Source organism: Lissotriton helveticus, chromosome 1_1 (genome assembly GCF_964261635.1).
Source record: "Lissotriton helveticus chromosome 1_1, aLisHel1.1, whole genome shotgun sequence".
Lineage (NCBI taxonomy): Eukaryota > Metazoa > Chordata > Amphibia > Caudata > Salamandridae > Lissotriton > Lissotriton helveticus.
Window position 1 is genome coordinate 220131848 of NC_136057.1, and position 24904 is coordinate 220156751.

Here is a 24904-nt window from a genome sequence, read left to right on the forward strand (position 1 = left end):
CCTTCCTGGGTACCATGCCTACACACCACTGCCGGTGGCATAGTTAATACTGGAATCCTAACCAGGGTTCAAGTTGACATAATACATTCATCCAATTTTTAAGGCCTAACAAAAACATTCTAATGTGAGAAATATGAAAAGATATGAGAAAAAAAATCCCCACAAAAAACATTTTCATTGACGAATCAGAAGATAAAGAGAAAAAGAAAGAAACCTAAGTGTGAATGCATATAATTCATGTAAAAGGTTTTTATTAACAATAATAAATAGTTCAATCTGTAAACATATATGACAAAAAGGCGCTCAACATAATACACAAAACAAGACCTATAAACAGTGCCAGGAGTAGACAAACCAGTGGCTGAGGAAAAAGGTTTACAAAAATCTGAAGTTCTGGACAAAACTGAAACAACACAAAGCAAACAACGCGTCCTCTTCAATTTTCGGCCACATCTGTGCATCAACGGCGTTTTGACCCTAGTAAAACTAAATGGTCATCATCAGGACAAACGATAATTCTATGAGCGTTCGTACCGATTTCAATAAAACATCTAAAGACAAAAATATATACATAGTTATCAAAGCCTTCAAGGGTTATATTACAACAGAAAATAAAGGCCAGAATCCATTTCTCTTAAGAACAAGCATTTACAATGCAACGGTTTCGCCTTTGGAAAAGTTTGAGCTATTGGCATTGTAAATGACAACATTTTATTTATGTGTTGGTTTTGAAAACAGATAAATAAATGGCATTGTCATTTACATTGCCAATAGCTCTAACTTTTCCAAAGGCGAAACCGTTGCATTGTAAATGCTTGTTTATATTTATAGATAACTGATTATTTGTGAAAGTCTGTGGAGTACTAAAGATTTAATGAAAAAGATTGTCACTGGCATTAGGAAAGAGTGAGCTTTACTATATAAGAGGAAGATGTCTGCAAAAAATGGAGTTAATTACAAATGTTGTAATGGTCTAAATCCATAGTATCTCTTTTTGTTTGGACTACTGTACATGTTTTGTGTCTTTAAGGCATACGGATCTACGGATGGAGTAACTTGCAAGATTTCCTGAACGAAAATAAATTCAAATAAAGAAAAAATGTACATCAACTAAAAATTGATTTGATTGATGTCCAATAAATCCAGGAACAAGCTGCCAAGTATTACTATGAGTCTCTTTACATTGTGAAGTAGGATTTTGTTAATTGAACACAGTTAAAATCAACTTAGACATCTGTATGGAGTTCAAACCCTTTCACTGGCAGTTATTAGTAATAGAATGTATAATGAAATCTATTCTCCAGGACGTTTGGTATGCTGATTTTAAAGTTGAGAGAACAGGAGGTAAGAACAGACAAATGTTCCTGGCAAAGCAAGGTGCTTCTCTGTAGGTAATGTTAAGTGTGAGGTTGCCAGATGTAGTGAATTAATTTCTTTGGTAATTTCTTCTAGTGCAAAACTTCCAGAGAATAAAAGGCTTCAGTAGTGAAGGCAAACAATATTTTGCAGCCTATGATAGCGCTTTTGGAAGCTTACAGTGAGAGGCCAGTGGACAAGGATCAGCTGGGTCAACAATATCACATTGTCCGCCCATCATCCCAATCTGAGGTTGCAGGCCTCCAGCTTAGAGCTTGCACAGGCACGTGGTGGGCCCACTTTGATACATGCCGGAATCGGCAGGTGAGCCATGAGGCCTTAGATGCGCAGGGGTGGGCAGTACGAGTCTGGGGACCAGCGACCTGGGGTGAAGCACGCTCACAGGATTGCAGGCCCCGCCGCACATGACGACGGCCTCGTGGCAGGATGAGAGGCACCATCCTGGCAGAGATATTGGGCATTCCAGAGGAGAACCACGCCCAGAGTGATGTGCCTTTTATTCACACCCCTACACTAGCCTGGCATACGCCGGGCCAGCCCACTCCGCTCACGCTTATGGGGGTAAATAACAAGCTACATGTCCACGAGCTTTCCCACTGGCTGGGCTGGCATGGTTGCGTCCACTGTCCAGTACACTCCATACACCAGCAGTATACGTTGACACGGATATGTGTGTGGTCTGTTCAGCACATCAATGCCACACTTGGCATTGTGTACATTCTCATTCATGGGTCACTGTGAGGTTTCATTCTGTGATATTGTTCTGTGCTTCTTGTTACATGAACTTAAGACTCAGTTCTAAACTTACTACTATTTTGCTATTCTCAGAATGCACTTACTACTTTTGGCATTCACAGAATGAACTTACTACTTTTGGTATTCACAGAAGTTAGGATTTTGTCTTAAGTCTGTCTTAAGTTTTTCTTAAGACAAACTTAAGACAAAATCCTAACTTCTGTGAATACCAAAAGTAGTAATTTCATTCTGTGAATGCCAAAAGTAGTACGTGCATTCTGTGAATATCAAGATAGTAGAAAGTTTAGGATTGAGTCTTAAGTTCATTCTGTGAATCGGGACCTGTGTGTGGCAGACTTTGTGACTCGTGGAAGCCTCTTTTTGCCAATGAAGAGAGGTTAGGATTTTGTCTTAAGTTTGTCTTAAGACAGACTTAAGACAGACTTAAGACAGACTTAAGTTAGGATTTTGTCTTAAGTCTGTCTTAAGACAAACTTAAGACAAAATCCTAACTTCTGTGAATACCAAAAGTAGTAAGTTTAGGATTTTGTCTTAAGTTAGTTCTGTGAATCGGGCCCTACATGTTTAATGGTATATTTTAAAAATATTTTCTATTTATTTTTAGGATTATTTATTTTGTTTTAATTGTTTAAATGTTAATAGTAATTTTAGTTTCTCTGCTATCCAATAATTTCCCTGCTGTTGCACTCATTGGAGTGGGAATCATAATTGTTACCCCTCCGCTGTCCAATACGTTCCCTACTGTTGCACTCACTGGAGTGGGAGTAGTTATTTTTACCCCTCCGCTATCCAGCACATTCCCTACTGTTGCACCCACTGGAGTGGGAATAGTAATTTTACCTCTCTGATATCCAGCACTTTCCCTTCTGTTGCACTCACTCGAAGGGGAATAGTAAATGTTACCCCTCCGCTATCCAGCAATTTTCCTACTGTTGCACTCACTGTAGTGGGAATAGTAATTTTTACCTCCCCAGGATCCAAAATGTTCCCCACTGTTGCACTCATTAGGGTGGGAATAGTAATTTGTACCCCTTCGCTGTCCAATACTTCCCCCATTGTTGCACTGACTGGAGTGGGAATAGTAATTTTTACCCCTCCGCTATCCAGCACATTCCCTACTGTTGCACCCACTGTAGTGAGAATAGTAAATTTTACCTCTCTGATATCCAGCACTTTCTCTACTGTTGCACTCACTGGAATGGGAATAGTAATTCTTACCCTTTCGCTATCCAGCATTTTCCCTACTGTTGTACTCACTCGAGTGGGAATAGTAATTGTTACCCTTCGACTATACAGCACTTTTCCTATTGTTGCACTCACTTAAGTGAGAATAGTAATTTTTACCTCTCTGGTATGGAAAATGTTCCCTACTGTTGCACTCATTGGAGTGGGAATAGTCATTTTTACCCCTCTACTATCCAATACTTTCCCTACTGTTGCAATCACTGCAGTGGTAATAGTAATTTTTACCCCTCCGCTATCTAACACTTTCCATACTGTTGCATTCATTGCAGTTGGAATAGTAAATGTAATTATTTCGCTTTCCAACATTTTCCCTACTGTTGTTTTTATTGTGTTACGATAAGTACGTTTGAATTTTGTTTTAATTGTTTAATGTTTTAATGAATTATAGAATGTTTTTTATTTAAAATTATTGCGATATGTATATATTTTCTTTTTATATAATTTAAAAGTTTAAAAATGAAATAAAGATAATAGTTAATACATTATTTTGAAGTTAATATATGCATATATTATTGGTTCGTGTTTATATATTTTTTTAAATTATCTTTACTTTTTATAGTTAGTTAAAATGTATATTAAATTTTCATTTTGTTGAACATATTATTACTATTTTATATATTTAATATATATATAGATATTTTATTTTTATTTATTTATCAATATTTTTTACAACTATATTTTTAACTATTTTTGATTCAATATTTTTGTACTTACCTGTTAAAGTAAAGGGAGTCAATATTTTTACTGTCTATATGTTTTTTCTCAATATATTTACTATCGATGTTTTTACTTTCGATTTCCTATGAGTGGAACCCTCCAGAAAAGAGTGCTTTTTGTGATTTGGTGTAAATTTATTGAGTAGTTTTTAAGAAAATAATGCTTTGGGTATTTCATGCTGCAAAACATCCGCTGGCCACAGGTGTCAGATCTAATTGACTGCCACCACTTCAATGTAGTGGCAGCCATCTTAGGATTCAAGACTCAGTCCAGAGTCATATAAAATAAGATTGAAAAAGACATACGGAGGGGGGAACGATACCCTGACCCTTTAGATCTATTGGTGGGGCCTAGATGAAAACTGTTTCTTATAACTGTGCCACAAATTCATGGAGGATATTTCAAAGAAAACCTTGAGGTGGGCCAGGGGGTTGTACAAACAGTTACAATTGGGAAGGGGGCATATTGACCCCCTCCCTGAGCCTCTATGATGCTCTGGGTACCCCATTTCCAAGGGACGAGGTATAAAATGAAGGGAGAGGGACACATAGGGCCCTAAACCGGAGACTTAATAGATCCCAGAGACCTGATCCTCAGGGGTTAGCTCATTTACTGTGTCCAGGAGAACCACACCCTGGAAGCAGTAGTTTCCCTGTCTACACCAGTACGGACAAGGAAAAATATGTTTGATCCCACCTGGTGGGAGGATTTTTACATTTACCGCCAGATGAGACCTGCAGTAGTATGGGCAGGGAAGGCAATTCTGCTCCCAGCCAGCAAAAGATTCAAGCATGCTCATGCCAGGTGGCAGAAGACTTCTGTTTCACTACTGTGGGCAGATAAACAGACATTGTTCCCACTGAGAGGGACCAAGCATAAATACCTGCTCCCTACATGTGGAATCAATGCTGGCTCCCGCACAATGCAGGGAAACTGCTGGGGCTGTTGGGGCCCTGCCGCTACATCCACAGCCACCAATGCACTGCTTTGTGAGTGCCCTGGGTGGACACCTGGGCAAGCACCTATCATTAAGAGAGTCCCCGGGTGAAGGAGATCCCTGGGCCTCAATAGACTCAGGAAGGGGGAGCTCTTCTACACTTTATAATGGCAATGTTCCCCTTGGGGATGCAGTACTTGGGGGCAAGTAAGATTTGGGGAGTGAGGCCATATGGACCCTCCCGTTTTAATGACATGTGACCCCTGGGATAGAGTCCACGGGGCCAAATAAGGCTTGGGGAGTGAGGCTGCAGTGGCCCCTTTCCCTTAACTATGGCAATTGGACCCAGGGGATGGGGTCCCAGAGGCCTAATTAGGCTCAAGGGGGTGCCCAGTCACCTCGCCTCTTTATTGTCATGCATCCTCAGTACATAAGGTCCCCAGGTCACAATAAGTCTGGCAGAGGGGATCGTGTGCCACCCCATTTTAATGTCACATGGCCCCATAGGCTAGGGTCCCCAGAACCACTATTGGCTTGGCAGTTGGGCTGTGCGCCCCATCCCCTTAAAGACCCAAGAGGTTGTGGTCCCTGAGGCAACCTGTGGCTTGGGGAGGGGAAACACACACACCCTCCCCTTTCCAAATAATTTTGGACCCTGGGACCCAAAGTGGCTCCAGAGTGACCAATGCCCCATTCCCTTTAAAAAATAATTATTCGGGGAAAATGGTCCTGGGGGCCGAAATTGGCTTGGCGATGAAGGCTGTGGTAATGGGGGGGCCTGCTACGATGGCAGACGCACTTGAGTGAAACTCCGCATCGAGGCCCCCTTATTATCCTGTCTAATACCTGCGAGAGGCGATCCCTGGGCCTGAACTGCTGGGGGCCAGTGTACGGACGTGGTGGGAGCCTCAGGAGCAAGGCAGTTCCCGCTCCGGGGTCATGGAGCAGCAGGCGACTGGCGACCGGCGGTGACACGGCCTGAGGCAGAGTGGCACCAACGGCGCCAACGGCTGGCGAGATGCCCGGCAACGACCGAGGGAGGCTGGACACTGCCCTGGGCCACGCGCTTCCCGCGGGTGGCGTAGATGCTTCGGCGCTGCGAACTGCAGAGGGAGAAGACACGGCAGGTCGCAGCGGCTGGTGCGCGGGGCCGGGCAAGGCCTCCCCGCATCTCTGGGATGGCAGAGGCGGCTGGTCGGCAAGAGGAGTTCACACGTGGGCGCCGGCTCGGCGACTATAAGGTAGGCCCCCCAAACGGTGAGGAGTGGGACGTGGGAGGCTCGAGAGGGGCCCAGCAGACGAGTCGTGGCCTGGAGGCCCTGGGAGGGGGCTGAGGCCTGTGCAAAGTGGGAGAGAGGCAGAGAGGTGGCTCTGGGTGCCTGACGAGCCGAGCTGCTCCCACACAGATAGCGAGGGGTGCGGTCACGCCTGAGGTCCAGCCTGACATAAACGAGAGTGGTGCTCCGGACGAGGGGCCGCACCCAGGGGCCTGAGCGGGCGAATACCCAGGGGTGAGGCTGGTCGGGAGACCTGAGGAGCCTGGAGGCCTGGCTCCAACCAGGGGCTGGGCACCTCTATGAAGTTCTGGGCGGCGACTGCAGTTGTGTAGGTGGCCCTTCCTGACGACCCCGGACCGGGAGCATTGGGACCGGACTGTGCGCCTGAAACCAGAAGCGGCGAGCCCCGGGTGCCATTTTGTTGCTGGCGTTGGTGCCCTTTTCGCTGCGGACATTTACTGGGAGCCAGGTGTGCGCCTGCCGCCGCGTCAGATGACAGCGAATGCGGCCAGAGCTCTCTGAGGTACACCAGGGGGAGCAGACAGTGGCGGCCGGTGGCGGGCACTAAACGGCTGGGGGCAGCAGTGGCCGCCGTGGTCGGCACAGGACGGGGTATGGCTGCGCCCCCCAAGAGCTGAGGGAGTCTCCTCCATCCCTCTGAGTTCGAAGTGGCGGCCAGGCACGGAGTGCCGTCCCAGAGCTAGCACCTGCTGGAGCAACTGTAGGGCGCATTCCCCCACCGAGGTGAGAAGCGAGGACGGGGGTGGTAGGAAGAGACTGCAGGAAGACCCGAACGGCGAGCTGAGGCGTGCACTGTGCACGCGAGGAACAGTCGGGAGCTGATTGACACTTAGACCAGTGCGCTGGAGAGACATTGACCTGTGCACACTGCAGTGCTGTGCGGAGGTTGAGGTAGGCTGGGTGGCCCGAATTAGGACCTTGGGTTGCGGCCGTTGGAGCAAGACTGTGTGACCACATCCTGTCATGGAGAGACTGGGGCGCCATTTTGTGGTTAGTGTGAGCGCCATCTTCGTCGTAAAAATGTAAATGTAAATTGATACTTGTATAGCGCACTACTCACCCGCAAGGGTCTCAAGGCGCTTGTACGAATACCGCTGTGGAACCCATCCTGGCTTTCCCTGTGAGGTGTCCACTCCTGGGCACCCCCAAGGTGGAGGCCAGACATACTTAGCGTTGTGGGGGCCGTTGTGGAGATTAAGCAAGCTATTGCCCAGAGTTGCAGAGTGGGACTCCATGATTGGAATAGGCACCGAGGTGAGAATTATCAGGTCCGTGGAATTTTTTGAGCCCAAGACCCGCTGAGGCGGGGAATTGAGCCCTGGTCCCGGGCTAGACCTCTGCATCAGTGTCTGCCGCTCTAACCATTGAGCCACACTTCTCCACTCGTCGGTGCTATTTGGCCGGCCACATCAGGAGAGAGCTAGACCTCCTGATAGGAGGCGCCATTGAGAGCCCGGAACAGTCGAAGGGGGAAACGGAGGACCCTGTCAGGTGGTTGGGGAAAGGAAGCACTGGCAAATGGAATTCTGGCCATTGTACACACCTGGACGGGGGGAGAAGGCCTCTGGAGGATCCGTAGGGTGCACCCCACTGGACTGCGAGGTGCCGGTTGGTCTGCTGCTGAGGGCACGTGAGAGGTGAGCGAGATCTGCTGTACACTGGGGTCTAGTCTGTGCTGGTCCTTGGCTTGAAAAGGTGACCGACGGTCATAAGCAGGAGTGGATGCCTTCTGCGCAGCGGCTTGCGATGGGCAGACTTCGGGATATATCCCAGCAGAAGCAGCAGGCAGCAGAGGGCGTCGGCTCGACACATGGATCACACGGAGACAGTCAAGGCCTGACGGCGGCCCTTGAGGCCAAGATGGACTCGGTGCTGGCAGCGGTGAAGCGCTTCAGTAGCACGCTGGAGCTGACAAAGACCTCCCTTGAGGCCCGCATCGACAAGGTAATGTCGGATGTTACTCTACTCCAGGCTGACCACCGCAAGCTGGCGGAGTTAGTTATTGAGCAAAGCAAGTCATTCCACAAGCTGCAGCCGGTGGTACATCAACATACCGCGGCGCTACAGGATGTTCTCGACCGGGTCCAGGTGCTGGAGGACCACGTGGAAGATGCGGAAGGGCGCTCCGGCGCAACAATGTCCGTGTGGTTGGACTGCCGGAAGGCGAAGAAGTGAAGGACCCAGAGCGATACACTGAATCCTGGCTGAGAGGCCTCTTGCCCCCGTAGGTGTTGTCCACCCACTTTGTAGTAGAAAGAGCGCATAGGGTGCCGGCTCAGAAACCTCAACCAGGAGCTCGGCCCGCCCATTCCTCTTCAGGCCTCCCCGCATCTCTGGGATGGCAGAGGCGGCTGGTCGGCAAGAGAAGTCCACACGTGGGCGCCGGCTCGGGCGACTGTAAGCTAAGCCCCCCAAACGGTGAGGAGCGGGAACTGGGAGGCTCGAGAGGGGCCCAGCAGACGAGTCATGGCATGGAGGCCCTGGGATGGGGATGAGGCCTGTGCAATGTGGGAGAGAGGCAGAGAGGTGGCTCTGGGTGCCTGACGAGCCGAGCTGCTCCCACACAGATAGCGCGGGGTGCGGTCATGCCTGAGGTCTGGCCTGAGATAAATGAGAGTGGTGCTCCGGACGAGGGGCCGCACCCAGGGGCCTGAGCGGGCAAAGACCCAGGGGTGAGGCTGGTCGGGAGACCTGAGGAGTCTGGAGGCCTGACTCCAACCAGGGGCTGGGCACCTCTATGAAGTGCCGGGCGGTGACTGCAGTTGTCTGGGTGGCCCTTCCTGACGACCCCGGACTGGGGAGCATTGGGACCAGACTGTGCGCCTGAAACCAGACGCGCCGAGCCCCGGGAGCCATTTTGTTGCTGGTGTTGGTGCCCTTTTTGCTGCGGCCATTTACTGGGAGCCAGGTGTGCGCCTGCCGCCGCGCCAGATGACAGCGAATGCGGCCCGAGCTCTCTGAGGTACACCAGGGGGAGCAGACAGTGGTGGCTGGTGGTGGGCACTAAACGGCTGGGGGCAGCAGTGGCCGCCGTGGTCGACACAGGACGGGGTCTGGTCTGTGCTGGAGTGGATGCCTTCTGCGCAGCAGCTTACGATGGGCAGACTTCAGGATAAATTCCAGCAGAAGCAGCAGGCAGCAACACATGGATCACACGGAGACAGTCAAGGCCTGACAGCAGCTCTTGAGGCCAAGATGGACTCGGTGCTGGCAGCGGTGGAGCGCATCAGTAGCACGCTGGAGCTGACAAAGACCTCCCTTGAGGCCCGCATCGACAAGGTAACGTCGGACTTTACTCTACTCCACGCCGACCACCGCAAGCTGGCGAAATCAGTTGTTGAGCAACGGCAGTCATTCCAGGAGCTGCAGCCGGCGCTACAGGACATTCTCGACCGGGTCCAGGTGCTGGAGGACCCGGTGCAACAATGTCCGTGTGGTTGGACTGCCTGAAGGCGAAGAAGGGAAGGACCTGGAGCCATACACTGAATCCTGGCTGAGAGGCCTCTTGCCACCGGAGGTGTTGTCCACCCACTTTGTAGTAGAAAGAGCGCATAGTGTGCCGGCTCAGAAGCCTCGACCAGGAGCTCGGCCACACCCATTCCTCTTCAAACTACTTAACTACCGTGACCGGGACGTGGGGCTGCGCGAAACTAGGAAGCTGACGGTGGGGAATAGCCATGTGATGTTCTCTCCAGATTACACGGCAACAGTGCAGTGGCAGAGGAGCACGTACCTAGCGGTGAGGCAGTTACGGGAGCTGGGACTGCCATACTCCTTGCTCTTCCCCTCCCAGCACCGAGTGATCTCCAAGGAAGGGGCCCGCTTCTTTGATACGCCGTCGGATGTGTGGGACTGGCTGGAGGAAACGGGACAATGAAAGGGCTCCTGACCCGAAAATATGGAGGGAGATGGTGAATGCCAAGTACAGAGTTCGAGAAGGCGCAGGAGGAGAGGGGCCCACCGTGGCCCGAACATTGGCCCAACGGCACCCAGCCAGCAGAACATATGTCGTGAGAGGCAAGAAGCTCTAGAAGCAGTGGTTAATCTGGGGGCATCACAGAAAGCGGGCCGACCGAACTCGCAGACGCACAGTGAGCCGGACATGAGTAGCCCGTCCTCCCCATCAACTGCGAACTCTGAAGATGTGGTCATGCCTGTGGTAACACCCCAAACTGCTGATCTCCTTATGTAGCGGGCACTGCGTCGAGCGCACCCAGAAACGCACACAGGTCTTGGCACTGGTTAGGAAGGTGCTGCCCATTTCACTGACGTCCGAGCAGCTGCACTGGGATGCCCCTACTCCATATCTATTGGCCCTGCTTTGAAGTGTCGGGAGGCTCTTGGATGGAGGGTGTAGCTTCTGGGACACACCTGGCAGGCACTGCGCGATCATCTCCCTAGCAGACTCCCCTGCGGGCGTCCTGCGCCGGCCCAACATGGTCGCGGGCTTTAGCTACCCAGCAACGCCTCTTTCGCAGTCAGGCGTATCATGTTCGGGTGGCAGAGAAGGGTCCTATTCGGCACCGCGGATACCCAGACAGCAAACACGCTGAGTTAACCTACACTTGAGAGGTGGAGCTAGTTTGGACGTATGCCTTGTTTAGGACGCACCCTTCTTGTTTTACTGTTTGAGTTCTTTCACATGTTTCTAATGCGGCGCACTGACTTCCCCTCCTGCACTGACATTCCTAGGGCCCCACTTGGGGTGCTCCCTTGCTCCCGCGCACAAACAGACCAGATATATGACGCACACTAACATAGTGACATGGAACATTCGAGGCATACACACCCCGTTCCTCCGCTACTCTGTGTTCTCCTACCTCCAAAGGCATGGGGTGGGGGTTGCTCTTCTCCAGGAGACACACATGACATTGGTTGAGTTGGACAAACTGCACAAGCGTTGGAGGTGACAGCTATTTGGAACCAACTTCTCAGCCAACGCGCGAGGTACACTGATTTGGGTAAGGGCGGGCTTGCCCTTCGGGTGTATGGAAACGCTGGAGGACCCTGCGGGCAGGTATACCCTGGTACGGGGGCGATTAAATGGACAGGACCTCCTGTTGGGTTCCCTTTATGCCCCGAACACAGAGCAGCCAGCATATTTAGAGAGTTTAAATCAAATATTGCACCCATACGCTGGACTCCCCTGGCTAGTTAGTGGTGATTTTAACATGGTGCTAGACCCCCATCTGGACAGGTCTTTCCCACCTCTTAGAGCCACAACAGTAGCGTCCACAATGCAAGCATTCAGGGATTGGCTTGCACACTGGGGGGTGTGCAACATCCCGTGGATAGAATCTACTCCTACTATTCCCCAGTTCACGATTTGCATGTCCGCTTGGATCGCATAATAGGCACCCAGTCGCTGCTTCCACTCCTAGCCCAAATGGAATACCTTGGATGGACACACTCTGATCACAGTCCTTTATGGTTGAAGCTCAGCTGGGGGGCAGACCGACCGCCGATGTACATGTGGAGGCTGCAGCCTGCTGCGCTCGAAGATGCTGAGATCAGATCCTCGTTGGGCACGGCGATATTAGCTATTTTGAGACCAATGCGGATACAGCGAGCAGCGCACGGGTGGAGTGGGAGGCGCATAAGGCAGTTATATGCGGGCATTGCATGGGGGCCACATGGAACATACTCAAAAGGCAAGAGGCATCCTTGAAGGGGCTGGAGTTGGAACTCCTCCGTTATTAAAGGGAAGGCAAAGGGATGGGTGAGCATGCGCATAAGCTCAATGCCCTGCGCGATAAACATGCAACACTTATGGAACAGCTGAGATGCCACAATTATGCGGCGCATACGGCCAGGACACATACCAGGGCGGATAGAGCAGGCCGGCTGCTTGTCTGACTGATATAGAGGGAAGGGCGCGGACTCCCCATAGGTGCGCTGCGGACAGTGGGAGGGGAAATGGTACACACGCAACGAGAGATCCATCGTGCCCTGACAGATCACTATAGGCAGCTGTACAAGTCTAGAGGCATGGGATCGCGGTAGGAACTAGATGAGTTCATGGATGCAGTCACCCTGCCTGTGGTGTCTGAGGAGTACAGAGATGCATTGAATGCCCCGCTCACATTAGAGGAGGTAGGTGATGCAATTAGGGACATGGCGACCGGGAAAACCCATGGGCCGGATGGCCTGCCCACCGAATACTACACAGTGAATCGATCCATACTGGCCCCCCTACTCCTTCAGCTGTACAACGCCGCCATCGACGAAGGCTCTTTCCCCCTATCCATGCGGGAAGCATTTCTGGTCTCCCTGCCCAAACCGGACAGGGACCACACGGCTCTAGGCACCTACCCGCCACTGGCAATGCTCAACACGGACTATAAAATCTTCGCGAAAGTCCTTGCTGAGAGCCTTGTGCAAGTGGTCCCTCATCTTGTGCACCCTGACCAGAACGGGTTCGTGCTGGCGCGATCCACGTCTCTTTACCTTAGGAGGTTCTTCAGGGTGGCGAATTAAGCGGCAAAGGAATGGCCCCGGGCAGGATGCTTGATAATAGACTTGGAAAAGGCCTTTGATTGCCTGGAGTGGGGAGGCTCTCGCGCTATGACCTCGGCGAGGGTTTCCTACAGATGGTCCAACTCCTCTACAGGTATCCTGTGGTCCGGGTGCGGCAGGGTCCATACATTTCCGAGTCGGTGGCGGTGGGCCAGGGCACTTGCTATGATTGTCCCTTGTCCCCGCTGTTGACGACCTACTAGTGTTTGTTAAGGACGTGGCGTGCATTCCGGAGCGCTTGGCCCAGTTGCTGGAGCACTTCGCAGTTGTCTCGGGTAGGGATGGGCGGATTCCACGGATCCACGATCCGCGGATTTTGCAGATTTTTTTATATTGTTGATCCGCAAAATCCGCGGATCTGCGGATTTGCGGATTATTATTTTTTTTCGATTGCGCTCGTGAAAGTCAAGGATGCAAAGGCCTCTATCCAGCATCACAGCTGATTTTCGACGGTAGATTTAGGAAGAAAGCACACCTGTCCAGCCTCAACAATGCTCATGATTGTTTTTGGGCTGATGAATGCGTCACTGAATTTGAGCTTCAACTGTCCATAAAAGTGGGTAAATGGCGGGAAGACGGTTCACACCGCAAGTGTGTGGGCGGAGCCAAACGGGTGGGGATTCCATGCGAGCACACATGCCTCTGGTGTGTATAAAAGGTCAGAGACCGATCAGAGCAGCAAATGAAGAGAAAGAAGCTCCTGGTCACAGGAACAGCCAGGGGATTGCGCTCGTGAAAGTCAAGGATGCAAAGGCCTCTAGCCAGCATCACAGCTGATTTTCGACGGTAGATTTGGGAAGAAAGCACACCTGCCCAGCCTCGACAATGCTCACGATTGTTTTTGGGCTGATGAATGCATCACTGAATTTGAGCTTCAACTAGGGCACATGCTTTATTGCTATCTGTAAGTGCTTCCTGTTGAGGTTTAATTTTTGTGACAGGACCATCGTGCCAGAATGAACCCTGCCCTATCCTGTAACTATTTTATGATGGCGCCGGCAAGCTGCCAGCGCCATCCTGAAATAGTTACTAAGTTAGCTTCAACAGGAAGCACTAATAGATAAAATAAAGCAGGTGCTCGAGCAGCAGCTTTATTTTATCTATTTGTGCTTCCTGTTGAAGCTAACTTAGTAACTATTTTAGGATGGCGCTGGCAGTTTGCTGGCCCCATCCTAAAATAGTTACAACTTCTTCAAGCGTGAAGGCTTGAACTTTTGCCCCCCGGATCTGCCGCTCGCGGATTTGCAGATTTTTGGTCAATTCCCGGGAGTTCGTGGATCGCGAATTTACCGAAAATCCGCAAAATCCGCGAGCGGAACGGATTTTGCGCCCATGCCTTGTCTCGGGGCTAAAGACGAACGCGAGCAAGTCTGGTCTTTATGCCTTCAATGCAGAATGTCGAAGACCCGGGGTATTGCCTCGGCGGCACGAGGGTCCAATGGAACTTTGACACATTCAGTTATCTGGGTATCCAGATATACAGGCAGCCGGCAGATCTCCTTGAAGGAAATCTGGGCAAAGCGGTGACATCGCTTAGGTCCCCGACACGTTTTTGGACCTCTCTTACGCTGACCACAACGGGTCGGGTGGCCCTTGCCAAAATGATCATGCTTCCCCGACTCCTGTACTATTTTTTAACCTATCTCTTTATGTGCCGCCCTCATTCTTGCCGCTGCAAGCGATGCTGCGGGATTTTATCTGGGGCGAGTCCCGACACCGGCTGGCGCTTGCAAAACTGTATCTGCCAACGGACAGTGGTGGGCTGGCCGCTCCCTGCTTCAAGCACTATTACCTAGCCACGCAGCTACAATGGATTCCTCGCTGGTTGGTGGACAGAGGTAGAGAGGACACCGCCACTCCCTGGAGAGAATCACTAGATTCTTTTATCCCTTGGAGGCATCTGTAAGACCTATTCCGCTGCTGCTGTCAGTAGCGTACAAATGTTACCGCAGGGCCCTCTTCCTCACCTGACAGGTACTTAAATATGCACCCATGGTGCCTCTGGAGGCTTTTATGGGCGGAGATGGAACTCTCATGCGGCCGATGCTAGAGTGCTGGAAAGAGGCGGACATCCAAACAAAGGGATGGAGCGCTGGTAGCGTATGAGACACTGGTTGTAGAAGATGGACTTCCGGCTTGGGGGTTCCTGTTGCACCGAGCCATAGTGGCAAAAATGATGGCCAGATGGGGGGGACATATCTTCGGAACCTGCACAACACTTAACGATGCAATACTTACACATCATGGGTAGGGGTAGGCATCTGGTACATTGGTTTGTGGGGTCGGTATGGGTACACACGGAGATTAGCTTGGCCCCGTTAAGGGACAAATGGGAGTGTGACCTGGGCAGGCAACTGTCCAATAAGGAGTGGAAACGAGTTCTTAAGAGCCCGGTACGCATCCCCAGGAACTTCGCTTCCGCCAGATACAACTCTATGTTGTCCACAGAGCATACCTCACGCCTGCGCTTATAAACAGATATTTCCACCTCGCGGATGCGTCCTGCCCTAGATGTGGGGAGCTAGATGTGGGGATTCTCCACATGTTGTGGAGCTGCCCCAGGCTGGGCCCCTTCTGGAGTGTAATTGGTGCGCGGCTCCGTGAGTGCACTGGGCGCATTATACCCCTCAACTGGCCGGAGTATATTCTAAATTTATTCTGGAGGCCACCTGAAGATTTCTGGACCTGGGGATGGTTTTGGCTACGCGCCTGCTCACGAAGTGCTGGAAGGCGAGCGATCCACCAAGTGTGCAGCCGTGGACTTCCTCCCTTCAGGCGTGGGCCCGAGCGAAGTGGACGGCCTTGTGCAGGGAGGAAACGGTGGGGCTCCGCATGGAACCCATGGCGGAACGCTGGGAAGGCATGCTCAGAGGCTTGCGGCCGGCGGGCGAGGCCGAGGGCATGGGAGGGGTGGAAGCCTAATCGGCGCCCTTTAAGGATGGGGTGTGCAGCGCAGTAAGCTCCTACTTAATCGTTCCAATGACCATTGTCACCGTACACTAGGGATGCGCAGACACAGAGAGTGAGTCTAGTAGTTGTGGCGGTAGTGAGCAGATGCGCGCGGGGGGAGGAGGGGCTTTTGGGGGGGAGGTGGGAACTATACTACATAGTGTCAGTGTTATTGATCATGCCACTATTTTTTCAGTTGTGCTTCATTTGTTGTTGATTTAAAGTTGTTGTATAAATTTCAATGATGTGAAAACCCTGGTGCAGGGAAGATCCACCCCCTATTCTGCTAACGTGCGCCAGCTTAGCATGTGGACAGACACGGACTCACCCTGAGGCGGTTACCTGACAATTTATGATCTGCCAGTAATGTGCGGGACAATTCCTTTCTTTCTTATTTTAATCTAGCGGTTAGGCTACCTACGTGTAAGGTGTATGGACCCTTGAGGACCATCTGTTATGTCCGCATACTGTGCATAGGCTGTTAGAATGTCTCATGAAATGTGATGTCTCTATTCAAAAATGTCAATAAACAGATTTGACAAAAAAAAGGCTGTGTAATGGGTTGTGTAGCTTGTGGTCAACCACACACTGCTCACGGCCTCTGTCTGTGGCAGTGTGGCAATGGCTGCTTGTAGGTGTTGGACCCAGGGTATGGCCGCTGGCCAGGCTCTGCAGTCAAGCCCTGCTCGGCACGGCCTTTGGTTGTGCACATCATGGGTTTAGCTGCCTGCGAGGGGTGGCCAAAACAAACAAATGATGGACAGAGTGCTAAAACTTTTCAGACACTCACCCCTAGTCACAGATCCGGGTTGAATCATCATTGTTCTTTAACTCACTTAGTCACCCCCGTTCAAACTCAGCTATATGCAAATCAGTCCTGCACCTCATGGGAACAGTCCAGTCCAAACTGCCAAGCCAGGTCTTCCCTGGACCGGAAACAAGCATTCTGGAACCAGTTTCGGGGTAACACCCCTCATCACCCAGGCTTGCTTGAATCCAGTGGCAAAGTGACAAAGGGACCCACGTCCAGGCATACCCTGCCAACTTAAGGAAAACAATACAACCACAAATAGATGATGAACCGAGCGCTGGCCCATTTCAGACATTTAGCCCAGGTTACACCCAAGTCACGCCCTGCGGACATTGCCTCACTGCGCATGACACAAGGCCATGCATGGCACAGGTTTGGCTACCTGTGGGTTGGCACTTCTCAAGAGTGATGCAATATGTGAGGTCATAAGCAGTGCATGGCGAGGCGTTTAAAATGTTAATGTTATCACTGATATATTCACCTACATATAACATTGCTTTAACCTTGGTTCTTTGTTTTTGAGTATATATATATATATATATAAAGGCACCTATTGGTGTCCATAATCAAGCGGCACACAACGCGGTTGAGCTTTTCCCCTTTCAAAGCTTTTATTGGTATACAGGCGCTTTCCTCGGACAATTCTAAAGCGCACGACCACAGCCTGACGCGTTTCATTCTCAAACTTCCTCAGAGGCATCTCGGTCGAAAGAAGCAATGTATGCCACACCTCCCCATTTAAACCACATCATACGCTGATATCTAGCTGCTCATAATTACGTAAGCCTGGGCGTAGTTTGCGTAGCAGCACTACACGTAGCTTCACGTAGTATACTTTAAACTTCGCGTAGTACACATAGTCTGCATAGCGTAGCTGAAGACACTGTGTACTTGTCTGTACTGCGCAAAAAGTGCAAAATAATTGCAAAAAGCTTCCTGTACATGACCAGCTATGATAAAATAAGTATTTCTATCTTTCTATGCTAAAGTGCATATAGTACTTTCACAATGGTTAAACTGAAAAATTAGCAAGCAGTGGGAGATGTGATGATTTTGGGATCCTCCCTAACCTAGGGAGAGTACCAAACAGATGCCTTGAAAACAAAAAAGCACATCTTATTGAACGATTTAAAACATTCCCAACCAAAGTCCCTGCAAAGCATTATGGGATGAGATTAGCAGTGGGCAGTGAACATTATATAGTATACAATATCAAAAGAATTCTACAAAGAGCTGCAGTTCAACTGGTGGTTACTAGATGTCCCTCACCAGTCAAATGCAAATGCTTGATGAAAGGGTTTCAATGGTTTTGCATTTGACTCGTGAGGGACATCTAGGGACGACCAGTAGAACTGCAGCTTGATGTAAGAATAATTTCAATGCTTTGCATTTGACTCGTGAGGTACATCTAGAAACAACTAGGTGAACTGCAGCTCTTTGTAGAATTATTTTGATATTGGATACTATAATATTCACTGACCACTGCTAATGTCGTCCCATAATGCTTTGCAGGGCCTTTGGTTGGGATTGTTTTTTTGCCAATAACTGTGCTTGGGGTGGCCCTAAAATGATGGGATCACCACTGAAGTTCAACAAAATGTGCTTTTTGTTTATGCTCTTTGTGTTCAAGGCATCTATTTGGTGCTCCCCCTAGGTTAGGGGGGACCCCAAAATTATCAGCTCTCTCATTACCTAATGTTTTCATTGTAAAAATTCATTTTTGTGAATTGGTTATATTATATGCTGTTAAGCATGTATAATTGCTTTTTCAAAGCATCTGAGAATATTGTTGATTTAGATGCTATGCTACGTGATTAAGCACAGTTTTGGTACTGTACTACGTGTAATTTGCCAAGTGCAAATTATTACAAACTTTGCATGCTCTGTCAGTTATTAATTAGCCTCTATGGGTATTCTGGGACATGTAGTCCATTCATCAGTCCACAAACGGATGCCTCTTGTTAATGAATGCCAATTCAAAGCTCCGTCAAACCCCAAGAAAAAGCGCTCCGCTAAATCCACAATCGCGTTCCACTTTTAAGTCCGTGTTCAGACTCTGTGGCCCCCTGCAGTCCTGGGGTGGTGACAGCCGCGTATAAATAAAAGCTCCTAGGGGTGTCCATAATCAAGCGGCACACAACGCGGTTGAGCTTTTCCCCATTCAAAGCTTTTATTGGTCGGCAGGTGCTTTCCTAAGACAATTCTAAAGCACACAACCACAGCCTGACGCGTTTCATTCTCAAACTTCCTCAGAGGCATCTCCTTGTCAAAAGAGGCAATGTGGGCCACACCTCCCCATTTAAACCACATCATACGCTGATATCTAGCTGCTTATAATTAGCCTGTATGTGACGGTATTTTCGGACATGCAGTCCATTCATCAGTCCACACATGGATGCCTCTAGTTAATGAATGCCAATTCAAAGCTCCGTTGAGCCCAAAGTAAAAGCCCTCCGCTAAATCCACAATCGCGTTCCACTTTTAAGTCCGTGTTCAGACTCTGTGGCCCCTGCAGTCCTGGGGTGGTGCCAGCCTCGCGGCAGGACGGCCACGTATAAATGATGGCTCCTAGGGGTGTCCATAATCAAGAGGCACATAACGCGGTTGAGCTTTTCCCCTCTCAAAGCTTTTATTGGTATAGAGGTGCTTTCCTCAGACAATTCTAAAGCACACGACCACAGCCTGATGCGTTTCATTCTCAAACTTTCTCAGAGGCATCTCGGTCGAAAGAGGCAATGCGGGCCTCACCTCCCCATTTAAACAACATCATACGCTGATATCCAGCTGCTCATAATTAGCCTGTATGTGACGGTGTTCTCGGACGTGTAGTCTGTTCATCAGTGCACACATAGATGCCTCTTGTTAATGAATGCCGATTCAAAGCTCCGTTGAGCCTCAAGAATAAGCATTCCACTAAATCCACAATTGCGTTCCACTTTTAAGTCCATGTTCAGACTCTGTGGCCCCCTTCAGTCCTGGGGTTGCGCAAGCTTCGCGTCAGGACGGCCGCGTATAAATGAAGGCTCCAAGGGGTGTCCATAATCAAGCGGCACACAACGCGGTTGAGCTTTTCCCCTCTCAAAGATGCCTCTGAGGAAGTTTGTGAATGAAATGCCTTAGGCTGTGGTCGTGTGCTTTAGAATTGTCTGAGGAAAGCGCCTGTATACCTATGAAAGCTTTGAGAGGGGAAAAGCTCAACCGCGTATGTTCCGCATGATTATTATTTTTAAATCGCGGGGTACGCGGAAAAAAAACCCTGTCTGCTTTTTTAAAAATTAGCCCCCGGGGGCATAATGTCAAAAAAGTGTGAGGGGGCTCCAATACCCCACACTTCCCTGAGGACCGCCACCCCCGTGATATTAATGATGGGGGGCCTCTAAGGCCCCCGGGCCCCGGGGACAGACACCCCCTGGGCTCTAATATGTAAAATAGGGGGGTCCATGATGGACCCCCCAGCCCCAGGGACCACCACCCCCCGGGGCTTTTAACAGGTGGGAGGGGGGCCGCGCAGCCCCCCTCCTGGAGCCCTCAATGGCCCTAGGGACCGCTACCTCCCAGGGCTGGCTCCTGCAGTGCCTACCCCGGGACACTGCTCTTTGCTATGGTAGGGCGGGAGCCTCGCGGCTCTCACCCTATCACAGCAAGCTGCTTTCATTTTTGAAAGAGAGAACAGGAAACCTGCTCTCTCTTTCAAAAATCAAAGCGGATTGCTTTTCTGCTTGGGGAGCAGCATGTTAGCTGCTCCCCAAGCAGAAAAGCAATGCCGGCTCCAAAAGGACGCAGGGAGCTGGCTGGGACCGTGGGGGCTTCGGGGCTCCCTTTACGGTCCCCAACGTTATATTTTAGCCCCGGGGGATGGGGTCCCCGGGGATTATAAAAAATTAGTGATAGAGGCTATTTTTTTTACGGTTGATTTACCGTACGCGTACAATGCACCTACGTACAACGTACGGTGCAAAGTCTGTAAGTCGTCCAGTAAGCGTACCTAAGCAAGAACAATAAAAATAATTTTAGATATTTATGAAGTGTATGTGTTTACATGTAGGGTGGCTCTAAAAAGAGCCCTTGTGTTTATTGCTAGATTTTAGTACCTACAAGTAAGTACCGATGCAGAGTCTAAAGTTGAAGAGGAAGACTCTGTTCCCTTCATCTGTAAAATGTACACCATCTCTCCTATAGATGCCATGCATATTGAAGCGCAGATTGTTATGGTAAATGGACCCCATTCTAAGGTCTCTGAGAAACGCAGAAACAGATTTATATTCACATGTTTCCTAGCTTTGTCAATTTGTGGACAAAATTGATTGACCTGTTCCAATTCTGGGTTTGGCATATATTAGAATAGACAACGGTAGTTTGGGGGAAAAGTGACATCAGTTCAGTAAAGGTGTCCTTCATAAACATTTCCAGACCTACCCCACTCAAAGTGCCTAGGTCATTGCCACCACAGTGCACTATTATGAGGTCAGGGTGTTGGAGATGCAAAAAGGATTTCACCAATGGCATCAATTGGTGCCACTTTAACCCTCTCTGTCCAATCCATTTAATGTCTATATTTGGTAAACTTAGGTCTTTGTGAATTCCTTTCTGTTGTACGTACCTTTCACGCCAGAATATATAGCTGTGTCCCACAATCCACACTGCAAGCATCTTGAAGAGAGGTCTTGATGCACTGAGATGGTTTCTGTAAATGAAAGGGCAGTTTGAAGATTTTTTTTCTTCTAAAATGGTGGATAAGTGGAGTTTTGAAAAAGAAGTGATTGGTTGTTTGAAATGTTATTAGCTAGAAAACTACGGTGCAATTTTCTGTTTTTTAAAAAGCTGTTATTTATTGGTTAAGAACAAGTGATAGAAAAGAACATTACTTAAGATAAGCTGGTATATTGACAAGTCAAGCACACTTGCTGTTTTGCTTTGCAACAATGCATGATTAACTTTTCACCTGTATTGGCAGTTAGGTGTTCTGTGAAGTGTTTCTATGGTAACTGGCAGAATGGGGAATGGGGGTAGGGTTGAAAGTTTGCCAGTTGGAAAGGGTTCTAAAGTTCAAGCAATAGAAAAATGTGTTTCATTTTTATTTAATGTTGGAATAAATGTAATTTGTTATTTATTTTTATGTGTGTGTAGATTGAGTGTGTAGATTGAAGGGAAATGTTTTCTGTTTGTCATAGGACTTCCTGACCCCGTAGGGTTGCTTAGGAAGTTTTATAATGGTCCCCAATGTCAAAATCTTTTTTTTTATTGGTTAGGGACGCTCACGATACGATTTACAGACTTTGCACCGTATGTCGTACGTACGAGCATGGTACGCACACGGTAAGTCTACCGTAAAAAAAAAAAAATAGCCTCCCTTAGTAATTTTTTATAATCCCCGGGGATCCCATCCCCCGAGTCTTTCAGTATATGTTTGCGGGGGGGGCTCATTGCCCCCCCCCGCAGCCCCGAGGACCGCCCCCACCCTGGGGCTCTAATATTGAATGTAGGGGGTCCATGATGGACCCCCCAGCCCCGGGGACCACCGACCCTCGGGCCTCATCAATGTTGGGAGGTGGGGCCGTTACATTTTAGCCCCGGGGGATGGGGTCCCCGGGGATTATAAAAAATTAGTGATACCAGCTATTTTTTTTTACAATAGATTTACCTTGCGCGTACTCTGCTCGTACGTACGATGCAAAGACTGTAATTCGTCCCGTCAGCGTACCTAAGCAAGAAAACATCTATTTAAAACATATATTTTAAAGATATCTATCAAGTTTATGTGTTTATGTGTTGGTTGGTTCTAGTGAGACCTTTTATCTTTATTGGTACTTATAAGTTAGTACTTATGCATAGTTTAAACTTGTTGAGGAGCAGTGTTTTATAGAGTGCTGAACTTTTGACCTCTGTTGACAGTTCACTTTTGCATGATCTATTGGGGGTAGGTTGGAAAGTTATGTCAGTTGGAAAGGTTTCAAATGTTGAACCAATAGAAATGTGTGTTTGGTTTTGAATTATTGTGTGAAGGAATTTGATTTGTTATTAATGTGTATATATGTGTACATTGAGAGGGAAAATGTGCCATTTCTTGGTTCTGCTGCACGCACTGGGGCAGAGAGATTCTGTGTAAGACTATCTGCTGCGTGAGTGGAATTCTTCTTAATCTACCAATCAGTTTGAAAGATGAGTTGATAACTTGTAAGGGACTGTATTTTGTGCATTTTATTTTTAGTAAGAGTGATGTGGTTATCCTTGTAAAGTTTGTAGAATTATATTCTGAGTTTGTGTGCATTTGGATAATTATTGTGTTAAAAACATTTGGTAAGTTAATGTGTTTAGTTTGTCACCTCTCTGCAATAAAGTGCAGTACTAAAAAATGGAGAATGTGTGCAGTCACTTTTTTATTTGCAGAATACTTAATAGTGTAGCTTGTTTAGCATTAGGCTTGTGTTCTAAATCTATAATTTTGTAGTCAGTATACATATACTGCTGCATACACTTTGGGGCAGATTTACAAGCCCCTTGGGCTTCTTTCTTGTTGTTTTGTGTCTCATTTTTGGATGTATTGTTGCCAAAAAAATAATGCAGCAAATTGGAAATGTATATGCAAAATGAGTCAGGATTGTCTACTGAAATGTAGTGGTCATATACATGGAATGTGTTCAGTCAGTTAAACATTTTAGTGTGGTAAATGTGTTTTGGTAAAATGTATGGTTTTTATTTTTTTGTCTAGAATCACACTGAGCATCTGTGTAAATTAAGGAATTATACTTGCACCTTTTTCCATAATCTTCCCTTTCTTCCTCACAGTCTACCTCTCTCTACTTATACTGTCTGCTCTCTTCTGATATTTCCCCTCTTTCTTTATTTTCGCTTGTCTTTCTTAATAGAGCTGCTTGGTCTCGAAGTGCCTTATGTCTTCTTAGTCCGTCTCTGTCCTCATCGTCTCCTCTGTCTCCTAATAGTCCACCTTCCTTTTATACTCCCTCCTCTGACCTCTTAATCCTCCCTATCTCATCATATGTCCTTTTTAACAATTCCCCAGTCAGTATACATAGACTGCTGCATACACTCTTGGGCAGATTTACAAGACCCTTGGGCCACTTTTTTGTTGTATTGTGTCCCATTTATGGATGTAATGTTGGCAAAAAAATAATGCCGCAAATAGGAAATGTATTTGCGAAATGAGTCAGGATTGTCCACTGAAATTTAGTGGTCATATACATGGAATGTTTTCAGTCATTTAAACGTTTTAGTGTGGTAAATGTGTTTTGGTAAAATGTATGGTTTTCATTTTTTTGTCTAGAATCACACTGAGTGTCTGTGTAAATTAAAGAATTATATTTGCACCTTTTTCCATAATCTCCCCTGTCTTCCTCACAGTCTACCTCTCTCTGCTTAAACTGTCCGCTCTCTTCTGATATTTCACCTCTTTCTTTATTTTTACATGTCTTTCTTAATAGTGCTGTATGTTCTCGTAGTGCCTTCTGTCTTCTTAGTCCGTCTCTGTCCTCATTGTCTCCTCTGTCTCCTAATAGTCCCCCTTCTTTTTATACTCCCTCCTCTGACCTCTTAATCCTCCCTTTCTCATAATATGTCCCTCTTAACAATTCCCCAGTCAGTATACATAGACTGCTGCATACACTCTTGGGCAGATTTACAAGACCCTTGGGCCACTTTTTTATTCTATTGTGTCTCATTTTTTGAGGTAATCTTGGCAAAAGAATAATGCAGCAAATTGGAAATGTATTTGCAAAATGTGTCGGGATTGTCTATTGAAATGTAGTTGTTATATACACGCAATGTGTTCAGTCATTTCAATGTTTTAGTGTGGTAAATGTGTTTTGGACAAATGTATGGTTTTACATTTTTTGTCTAGAATCACACTGAGCATCTCTGTAAATTAAGGAATTATACTTGCACCTTTTTCCATAATCTCCCCTGTCTCTCCTTACAGTCTACCTCTCTCTGCTTATACTGTTTCCTCTCTTCTGATATTTCCCCTCTTTCCTTATTTTTACTTGTTGTTTCTCATGGTGCTGCTTGTTCTCACAGTCCCTCCTATCCTCTTTGTCCCCTCCTGTCCTCATTGTGTCCCCTGATTCATAATCGTCCCCCTTCTTTTTATACTCACTCCTCTGACCTCTTTATCCTCCTTGTCTCATCATACCTCCCTCTTAACAATGCCCAAGTCAGTATTTATAAACTTCTGCATACACTCTTGAGTGGATTTACAAGCCCCTTGGGCCTCTTTCTTGTTGTATTGTGTCTTATTTTTGGATGTGATGTTGGCAAAAAAAATGCAGCACATTGGAAATGTAT